Source organism: Thermobia domestica, chromosome 2, assembly GCF_964235325.1.
Source record: "Thermobia domestica chromosome 2, izTheDome1.hap1.1, whole genome shotgun sequence".
Lineage (NCBI taxonomy): Eukaryota > Metazoa > Arthropoda > Insecta > Zygentoma > Lepismatidae > Thermobia > Thermobia domestica.
Window position 1 is genome coordinate 369,896,122 of NC_137455.1, and position 12,083 is coordinate 369,908,204.

Sequence of the window (12,083 nt, forward strand, 5' to 3'; positions counted from 1 at the left end):
CAAATAATCTCATTTGGAATAGTAGTCTGAAGAAGGAAGTGATATACTTCCGAAACTGTAACATTTCTAATTAATTTATAATAAACATTATAGACAGCCTTGTAAGAAAGTTGTATTTAGTTTGTGTTTAAGATGTACACAAGGCCTTTTTATCATAAACTTTCCTTTACGAAAGAAGCGAAATACATTCGCATACATTAAAATTATACCGTAATTTAGTATTTAAGTCTTTAATAACAATTATAATTACAAACATAACTCAGTGAGAAACATGACCAAACCTTATCATCTTTGAAACTCTTACAAATAAAAGCTAATAGGTAATGGACTAAACTAAATACACTCTTATGAAACAAACTCAGAAATAACGGTGCATTAAGTAAAATATTCGTTAAAATGAAAACATTATTTGGAATTGCAGAAATCACAGATATACGCATTAATCTTTTGCTTCCAAGGACAGTATCCTTTATTAGTTCAATGTTGAAATGCGGTCAATAGGCTGAACAAAATTGGCTAAATGCTAATGGATGCTACTAGGCTAAATAAATTTGTAAAACACAGTGTGAATCACGCACAGAAAAAAATTGAAGCCTATGATGAAGGATCAGATATCTAAAATAGGGCTACTGACTATAGAATAAAAAACTAGTCTACTAATGGCCTAAAATAATAAATATAGCAAACTATTCTAATTAACAAAGGTTATTACCAAGACATGGTCTATTTTCAGAACCAATTTCATTAACTTATTACTTACTTTTCAATAAAAAAGTATTTTAAAAATTTTGATAATTTATTTCACACCATGGGTCAATCCCGAACACTCCGGGGTAATGGCAAATATTCTGTCTGACACTTCCTCATGAGACACCATTTTATTTTTAAAGTTGAAACTAATTGTTGACTGCATACAGACTAGTAAGATTATCACCTATAAATCAACTCGTCTTGATGAAAGAAAGCAATCGATTAATATTGAAATTGGTCACTTCCGGTACTCGGTACCTAATACAGTTTCCAAGGGGCTATTTCCAGAGATTCCACACATGAAACATATATATCAATGTGTGCAGCCGCTGGAAACATTCCACCCCTGGAAACTGTACCGGAAGTAACCAATTCTGGCACTGATTGTTTTTTTCGTCAAGATAAGTTGATTGATATATATGTTGCATTTGTGCAATCGCTGAAAACACCCCACCCGGAAACTGTATTAGGAACCATGTACCGGAAGTGATCATCTCCTGTACCGATCGCTTTCTTTCGTTAAGACGAGTTGGTTGATATATATATATATATATATATATATATATATATATATATATATATTGGATGTGTGTAATCGCTGGAAATACCTCACTCCTGGAAACTGTATTATTCCCATACTAAACAACATAAAAATGTTTGTGTATGTGAAGTAATGTTGGTCTTCTTTGTGAATGACAAAATAATGTGTGTTGTCATTGTCACGTTCTTTGTGGGAGTTATCTAGTGACATTTACGTGGAACGAACAATACCTTATAGACGTTTGAAGTGTTTAGTTGTGAAACTACCGTATTATTTATTTTCGGGAAGACAGTTTGTCTTCTGTCGAACTGATGATATTTAATAAAGACTGGTTTAACCTAAGTTCTTTTTGTATAAGGTGGATATCAGTTTGTTAATAGTAATAAGAACTCAAATAAGGTAGGTTCATTTTCTTTGTCATAAGTTATTCAATGTCTTAAATGAAACTGAATAAACAAAATAAATTTCTTAAAAAGAACTGGATATGATTTTCTTTTAAATAGACAATCCCAAACTAACAAAAGCACAAATATCGAAATGTGGGTTTATTATGCATGCCAAGATTTTTTTTTTTTAAGTTTAACGCCCATGATTATGTTTTAAGGTTAAGGGAGATCATGATAATGGTCATGAACGATACAACGGCAGTGGCGGATCTAGCGCGGGGTCGGGGGCAAAGACCCCACAGTTTTGAGTGACAAAAATAAATGAAACTATAATTTATATATTTTTGATAGTTTATAGTAAACGTTGCCGTTTATTCTTTATTGGATTCTTTTTTAGATATTAGATTTAGTTTCAGTTGCAGTTTTTTTGTTATGCAATACTTGAGGTCCACAATGTCAACATCCAACCTACCTATAATATCCATCGGGAGAGACTTAAGATGGAATGTTATGCAGGACCCATGAAAAATTGTAAAATCATGATATACCTATCATAGTCTGATATCTGGCTGCCCCTCCCCCAAGTTTTTACCTTCTAGATCAGCCACTGTACAACGGTGGAATGAAGATAGTAGGAGGAAATGATACAACTCCGAGGGAAAGCTTTCATATGGTGTTATCACTAGTAGCGGCCACAAAAACCGGTTTTTCGGTTGTTAGAAAAACCGAAATAGTTTTTTTGAAAATTTTCAAAAAAACGATTTCGGCTTCCCCAACACCCGGTTCGATTTCTCACCGAAACCGGTTATCGGTTTTCTCCAAAACTGTTTTTTCACCTGATCCGGTTTCGGTTTTCTTCAAAACTGGTTCCGGTTCTTTTCAAAAATGTGTTCTATTTCTGACCAGAATAGTGTTTCGTTGTTCTCCGGAAACCGAATCCGTTTCAACAGAAATAATTTTGTGTGTTTTTTCAAACGTTTTCACCGAAACCACTTTTGGTGAAAATCGAACCGGTTTTGAAGAAAACCTAAACCGGTTTTGTAGAAAACCGAAATCGGTTCCGGCAGAAAACCGAATCGGTTTTTGGAGAAAATCGAACCGGTTTCGGTAAAAAACGAACCGGTTTTGGAGAAAAACGAAGCGGTTTTGGAGGAAATCGAAATGTCGGTTTTTCGGGTTTCAGTTTTTCTAGAAACCGGTTTTTATTTTTAAAAAACTGTTTTCCCCATCCCTAGTTATCATACACAACCCGGGATCGAACCAAGGACTGCTCATGCTGGTAGTGAGAGCTCTTCAAGTGAGTCTACAATTTCTTCTTTAAGCCAAATTAAATATCTCTCGCATTTTTTTCAAAATGAATTTGCATACTGAAGTGTGCAGCTTAGCAAAGCAAAAGAACAAAATATTGCCGGCCTCGTAGAAAACACGTGACTGTTTCAAAGCTTAACTTGAAATTAGGTCATCATCCTTTGTTTTTATCTCCTGCTTATAACAATTCATTACCTGTTATTGACTGATATCCTCAACAAATGAGAGGGAGAGGAGGAAACTTCACTTTCAAGTAAGAATATATTATTGATTGGATTTCAAATTTAACGTTTCTTTCACCAGCGAGGCTATAGGAGACGTGGACCTACACCTTGACGAGGGACCCGAATCGCATGAGCTATCCCTGGGAATCCAACCCGGGTCTCCCACGCCAAAGGCGCGTACTTCTTGGGAGATAATAAAATACTGTCCAAGGCCAAAAGTCACCGTTTACTACAAATTACTATTTATTACTGCCTTAATCTATATATACTGTATATAGATTACTTCTACAAATTTTATTAAGTATTCAGTCATTTCCGAGGTAAGTAGTTGTTGAAATAAATTATTTGGTTACTCTTTCTCAATAACATGTGTACAAGTATGAAATACGGATTTCAGACAACAGATGCCATACCAATGCAGTTTGTGCTATAAAGATTTCACACTGCGTCATTTTGTTGTCATCAACAAATGTCGGACGTCCACGAGTGATAAATTGGAAAAGTGTGTGTATAGAGTTGTGTTGTATTCAATATGCCGAAATTCATCCCGAACAAAGATCATTGGCGGATAGCATTAATATTGTGTTTTCATTTGAAGAAAACTGCTACCGAATCATACCGATTACTTCAAGAAGCTTATGGTGAGCATGCTCCATCACAAGGCACATGTGAAAGGTGGTTTCGGCGTTTCGAAAGTGGTAATTTCGATGTTGCAGACAAGCAACACGGAAAACCGCCAAAAGAAAGAAAATAAAAAATTAAAAATACGAAGATGTGGAGTTGTCTGTTATGAGCTGTTAAAACCTGGGGAAACTGTTAATACTTAACGTTACCAACATCAAATGACCGATTTGAACCGTTCACTGCTTGAACAAAGTCCAGACTACCGAAAGAGACAACACAAAGTCATTTTTCTTCATGACAATGCTCCATCACATACGGCAAAATCAGTTCGCGACACGTTGGAAGCAATCAGCTGAGAAGTTCTGCCTCTAGCGGCTTACTCACCAGACTTAGCTTCTTCGGATTACCGGACAATTCTTTATTTGCATTGATGGGTCACGCACTTGCTGAGCAGCACTTTGGTTCGTACAAAGATGTGAAAAATTGGCTCGAAGAATGGTTCGCAGCAAAAGCAGAGGTAAAAGTGAGGGGGAATGCGGGAGGTGACGTCCCTCACCTCCAAAAAATATTCACAAATTGTCCGAAAGGTGGGGAAAATGTATAACAAGCGATGGAGCATACTTTGAATAAAGCACTTTTCATCATTCTTGCGAAGTTAAAATGTTTGTTTTAGAAAAAAATCCACATTTGATACTTGTATACCTGGTATTAACGATTAATAAGGTTATCATTTGCAGAAGAAGACATTAAGTAATAAAATAACGAGTGCCCTCAGGAAGAAGAAACGACAATAATCCCAATGATTAATTTTACAACTGTAACTGTAAACCAGGATATAGATGACTAGAACAATAGATCCGCATCTGAAGAAGTACCCATGAGTGGAGAAGTGGAAGCGGAGTGGAACATGCCTTCACTGCAGTGTCATCAGATTAAGATATGGAACTAATACTTGTTAATGATAACTTAATAGTTGCAAGTAGTACCCATTGTATTCAGGTGTGTACTTCGAGTGAAGGGAATAGATGCGTTAAGTTATTCTGGAGTTATGGAGTTAATCTGCTTACCATATCCGGTTTTCTTGACTAAAAAAAATGAAATGAAATCTTTAAGCTTTACGTCCCATGATTATGCCAGCTAGGCTAAAGGACACGGTGGTGATGAGAAATGAATGAAATGGTAGAATGAAGAAAGTGAGAGGAAACGGGAGAACTCCGAAGAAATCCACGCACACGGTGTTTGTCCACCACAAAGTTTACTTGGCACGAGCTGGGATTGAACCAGGGACCCAGGCACCAGAGGTGAGCACTTTACCACTGAGCCACCGCGGCCACTCTTCTTGATTACAGAAGGGAATTTAAAGCTGCAGGGAAGGATATATTCATCACCTACAACTATGAGTTAATATTTCGAGGAGATTCCAGAACTTTGGGCGGAAAATTTCTCCCTTTTCTAAGATATCTGGTTAAAACAGCAATCTATGATACATCCTGTATAATTGTCAAGAAATTATTATTCTGTTGAGGTATTGTTCTGGTCGATTACAATCAAATTTAGATTAATCTGGCCACTATTATATACAACGCTAATAAGCATTATTTATTTAGGAGTGAATCACTATTGGATTTGGTGGACTAATTACAGTAAGGAAAAATTGCACTATTACAGTATAAGCGTGAATTGTATACTATGATACTCTTTATTTAACACAAGTTTGGAGCCTCAAATGTAACTTTTGCAACCATACACTTTCGCTGCCACTATAAGAGATGACACTACTTTGAGCCAGGGGCGGATCCAGGACCGACTTCTGGGGGGGGCGGTGGGTTGTCATACTGCTACTTTTAAGGGCTCCAAACTTTGGGATGGGTTTTATTTATATATATATAAATAAGAAAGTTTCCTCTTCTGCGGGGAAGGCAATCGCCCCGATCGCCCCCCCTTGGATCCGCCCCTGACTTTGACTCGAGGAAAAAGACGACTCTCGAATATGGTGGAGCATTCCTCATTACACTGTTATAGGGAACAACACTATTTTGTATCCTTCAAATAAGTGAAGGTCTGTTTCTTTTAGACAAATTCACACTCATTCTCTTTAGGGATTATACATGCTGGGAATTTTTACTACATCAGCAATCGAAGTAAGAATTCTTTCAATGTTACCCTTAATGACAATTCTTCCTCTGTAGTTGGCTATGGTATCCATAGGAGAAATACTGGAATAATATTTAAGACATAGAATTATACGTCCTATGTATAATTTCGCTACAGGATAAATAGCGAATAGATTTTTTTCAATTCCGGACCACTCCATGCAATGACATAAATAGATTTTACTTCTGATTGGTAGCACGTAAGTACGTGTAACTTAATGTGTAAAAATAAGAATAGAGTATACCATAACATTCTCTATCTCTGCGATAAAATTTGGTTGCATAAAGATTACATTACTGATCATTCAGCCATCTTACTGGTGTCTCGAAATTAATTGAAAATTGTGTTAATACTTTGGATATACTTTTCATAGGACAAACCAATATGGCTTCTTATGAACTCAAGAGTGTTTCATTTTTGTCATGTAACAGTCACGTACTAACGTATTTTGTATGTTAGCTATGTGCCTGAAAGTGTGTTATGTATGTACTACGTACTAAACGATTATGTACACTCATGTCCAAAATGATCGGCGCATATCTATAACTGTCTTCTTGTAAGAATATAATTTGAAATACTGATACTATATGTATAATCGAGAAATGTATATTTGTGGTAAATTTCATAGGAAAAGGATTATAAATACGAAAATTAGAATGAGTAAAATAAAATGTTGCTAAATGGACAATAAAGATTTATTTTCGTTTTATTGTTCTCATTTACTGCTCTTTTGACATGGAATTTGCAACATACATGTCTTTGCCGATTATACAAATACTAACATTATAAGACTTACCGGACGAATTCGTTATCAAAATATATTCCTACAACAACATATTTATAGACATGCGACAATAATTTTGGACATGAGTGTACATATCAACGTATCCTTCTGTTCTTATGTTATGTGAAGTCCATTCCTAAAGGTTGGTACACATTTGGGGATTTCATCTTGGAGTTGACCTCGGAATTCGTCTTACAGAGTACTCGCCAAACGATCATAATTCATTTACTCTGCGAAGCAACTTTGAAATAATCTCGCTACATAAGTATGGTATTTATATATTGTACCATGTCTTATGTCAGTAAATACCATGTATTGTGACATGGTATGTATGCCATCTTAAAGATGATTTCACACAATGACACAGATGAACAGTTGTAAATTTTAGTATCACAATCCAAAATAGTCCGTGTCTTGCACGTGTGTCATTTCATGTTTTACAGAGACAAAAATCATGATTGTGAAAGGCACAAAAATATTAACATGGACTCAACACAGGAATTTTCATTATGCTAAATATACACATATTTCTGTAATCTACAATTCGATGGTTGAGAGCCAAAGGGTCGTAACTGCCGAATTTTGATATTCTGAGTTAATGCTAATGAGGAGATGTATCATGGCTTGAATTTTGTTGGACAGAACTAAACTTGAATTGTAACTTAAATATCGTTTTTTATTTAAGAGGCAACACATTGAGAAGATATTGTGACAATAAAAAGCATCACATTTTTGAACTCGATTTTCTCAAAAGTACTAAAACAGAAGTTACGCCCCTTTGCGCTCAACCATCGAATTGTTTATTTATTTGTAAATAATATGTATGTTAACTGTTTTGTACGCAATCGGCTCGTATACGAAAGGTACACTCATGTCAAAAATTATTGTCGCATATCTATAAATATGTTGTTGTAGGAATATAATTTAATAACGAATTCGCCCGGTATTTCTTATAATGTTAATATGTGTATAATCGGCAAAGACATGTATGTGCCAAATTGCATGTCAAAATAGCAGTAAATAAAAACAATAAAACGAAAATAAAATTTTCTTGTCCGGTTAGCAACATTTTGTTTTACTCATTCCAATTTTCGTATTTATAATTATTTCGTATGAAATTTACAACAAATATACATTTTCCGATTATACACATAGTATCAGTATTAAAAGTACCCTACAAAATCGTTATTAAATTATATTCTCACAAGAAGACAGCTATAGATATGCGACAATCATTTTGGACATAAGTGTACATCGACTCGAGCAGGAGTCGTAGCAGCTCGAAGAGCGGTAAAAAAAACAATAAATAAATAAATCTATTGGACAAATATTGGTTTATTACAATAGCAATTGAATCAAGTGATTCATGGGGCAAAAAGGGTTGAATCTTATCAATGAAGTTGGTCAACGCATATCGCTAAAATCAGGAGATACCCGAGCAAGAGCATTCCTCATACAACGGATTAGTGTCAGCTATTTTTGGAACTTTATTTATTTATTTATTTATTTAATTATTTCGACTTATTTCACATGTCGAGGTTAAGGCTATATGAAGCCTTATCTAACACCTAAACATGATAAAAAAATTGAAAATCAAAGAATATAGCTAATAGCAAAAGAAAAAGTTAGAAAGTAAAAAAAACAAAAAACAGACGGTCACTTGAACACACACACACACCCACATACACACAAACACATAACACACACAAATATAATATAGTGCTACACGAAAGTACATACATGTTACAATATGTAATAAACGTTGAGTTTCATATCTTTATGACAAGCTTCTCTATTGGCTCTTCTGTCTCTGTCTCCATTCAACACTGCTTCGAAAACAATAAATTATAAGCTGCTGTTTTAAAAGATGCTAAAGATTTTGACTCACGTACCGAGGTTGGCAAAGTATTCGTTGAAATTATATATGATTTCGAGGAGTAAGTTGATCTATGAATAGGAATTGCAAGTTGGCTATTAAAACGTGATCTTGTGTCCCTCTCATGGAAATAGCTTTAAAAATTAAGGTGTTTTAGAAGATAAGAAGGTTCTGTAAAAGTAAGTGTTTTATACAGCAGTACCAACGAGTGCAATTTTCGCCGTTGCTGCACCTTCAGCCATTGCAGCTTTTTTTAAAGAATGGCGTTACATGATTTGAAAATTTTAAGTTAAAAATAAAACGTATACAAGCATTTTGTACTCGCTGCAAACGCTTTTGTAAATGTATATCAGCGTCAGTTAAGGCGGTGTCACAGTACTCCAAATGTGGTACCACTAGGGTTTGAACAAGAGTTTTTTTTTCAACTGTGTTGGTAAAAAGTTTTTTTAATTTGCTGAGAGAATGAAGAATTCCAAAAGCCTTCTTGCATGATGCTTTAATTTGATCGGACCAAGTTAAATATTTGTTAAGTATGACGCCAAGATTTTTCACAGAGGAAGAGAAAGGAATATCTACGTCTTCTAAAGTTATATTGGGAACAAGTGAAGCATCTATTAACGTCGTTGCACGTTTGGAAGAAATTAAAATTGACTTTGATTTGACTGGATTTATAATCAAACAATTATTTGCTGACCATTTAGCCAAATTACTCAAGTCTTCGTTCACCTTTGTTATACAAGTATCTATTTGCTTTGGTGAAGAAGATAGATACAATTGAACATCGTCCGCATCGGAAACTTTACCAACCGAAAAAGAATTAGAAGAGATCTTCCTTTTGAGGGTGGTTTATGAATTCAAATAATGTTATGCGAATTTATAATAAAATACTTTGTAAAAAAATATTTGAGGGCAAAGAATTCAAGGATAATTTAAGAAGATAAAATGTTAAAAATTTAAGAATTAAACCTCATTATATATATATATATATATATATATATATATATATATATATATATATATATATATAAAACTTTTGTTGTTATTATTGAATCTGGTTTGGTAAGCTTTGTAATGTGAGATTGAAAAGGTAACAAATTGTATAGTAACGATGAAATAGATCGTATGTTCGAAACATTAATTATTATCATGTGCAAGTTCGGAGAAAATACTCCTTGTACTACGCATAAAAGTGAATAAATAAAAATAGACAATGCTAATTTATACCCAATCAGTGTATTTCATTTATCCAGAAATTTAAAGAAGAAAGATCTGTAAAGAATAGTCTAGGATTCAAGTACTGTATCAAATAATTGAGTTACTTACATGAAACTTTCAATTCTTTTTGCTAGCTTCCGACAGCATTTTATTTAGTACGTATTCATTGTGATGATATTTGTGTCTTATGAGCTAGAGTGAAAGTTTGTTAAACATTGCTTCTACTGGCAATTTTTTTATTCATTTTCCGATGATACAAATTAGTACAGGAATAAGATTAGTTTTCAAATTGTTAAAACAAAGGAATAACAGAAGCTATTCAACGAACACATCAGAGTTCCGCAGTGGCTAGATGATTGATGTAAAAATCAAACGTATTTGACTCTAATAAAATTGCGAGTGAATCTCCAGGCGGGTTGCTTGCCTATGACATGAGTTATATGCTACACTTACACGAGCTGGAATTACTGAGCATATTATGCTAGACAAATTGGAAAGTGAACAGCAAGGAGAAGAGCTCACAATATATTGTTTTCACATTTATTTATCAGTGGCATGCATATTGTGAACGCTGTGTCTGCGTTGAGCTGAGTGAATGAAAGAAGCAAATGAACGCATTCCTTACATTCAACTATACTCATACGTACATTTCGTTTGTTCCGTTATTAATTTACATTGCATACACTACAAGCAGTGGCGGCGATTGAGCGTTAAAAGTGGGGGGCAAGATATGATCTGAATATTTGTATATCAATTCCTGGATGTTTCAAAAACTGACGAAAAGTTCTATAACTAATAGGATACTATCTTTTTCAGTTAAAATACCATATATTGTATTTCATATTTTATTAAGGAAATTGACAAGAGCAACGCAACTAGGTACTGCTAGCCCTTGGTACTCTTAAACAAAGAAGGTTTAAAAAGATATTTGATTCCTTGCTCATGAATATCTTAAAATTCTGTCTGGAAAATTAAGTGAACAGATTATTTAATAACAAATTTGAAAAACAGATAAATAGAAAGGATAATATTAATCATAGCAATGAATAATGAAACTTGTTTTGCAAAAGTTATATTGAAACTGGAAATTAATAGACAACTTATATTTTTAATTTCACACATGCTATCAAATGTATGTTACTACTCTTAGAAAATGAAAGACATTAAATATTACAAGCATATGCTACGACATTTAAAGAAATACTTACTTTTGCAGCTTCCCAAAACATGTTAGGCGCAGTTTCCACTTTCTTGGAACACATCAAAACTTAATGTACTCACGCAATGGAAAATATCATATGGCAACATTTTTTATTATGAACCAGTAATACATACAAAAACTTTACATTTCCAAATGAAACTCTATACGTTTATGGACAGCTTCAAAAATGTGGGGGACAACTGACCCCTCCTGCCTCTCTAATCGCCGCCCTTGATACAAGTATTATATTCTGCTCAGGCATGGCTTTAGAATTTTAATTTTGGGTAGGCCCGTTCCCTCGCTTTTGGATACATATAGGCATTTGATTGATTAATGACAGTAGGAAATTACTTTTACAGTAGTAGTTGATGCTATTTGTTAAACAGTGGTGCCCACCCCCCCTTATGTCCATGACGCACCCCCCCCCCAATTGTCTATCCGTAGGTGTTCTTCCATGAAAAAAATCTCCTTTTCGATTAATTTTACCCCCCATCAAACATATTTATATAGATTTTTAACCCCCCCCCCAAATATTTCAATGACGCAGTTTGCGTCATAGCCCCCCCTTGTGGGCACCCCTGTGTTAAATAATTATCTACCATTATATGAAAAGTGGAAAATATATTTACTCTTTACTGTATCTTTATCGTTTATATATTTTTCAAAATTTTCCGGTCTACCCGCTAAATTCGTGCCTACCCGGTCTACCCGCTAAAGCCGACACTGTTTCCGCTAAGACTCTTTCAAAGCGTTCGTGGCATTTAACAGAAATATGTACACTCTGCACCCTTGCTGAGCTGACCGCTTCATGTTTCTCATTTATATAATGAAATCCCCTCAATAAATCGTACTGGAAAGAAAAATCACAAATAAGGGCCTTTTTCCCTATCAGCCATTCAAAACTTACGAAGGGTAACTCATTGTAAACCGTGCAAAAATCAATTATAAGTGCTTGCCTAGTACCACAAACTAGAATGTATGTTTTGTGTTCCGTTGATGCAGACAGTTACGGAATGGGGC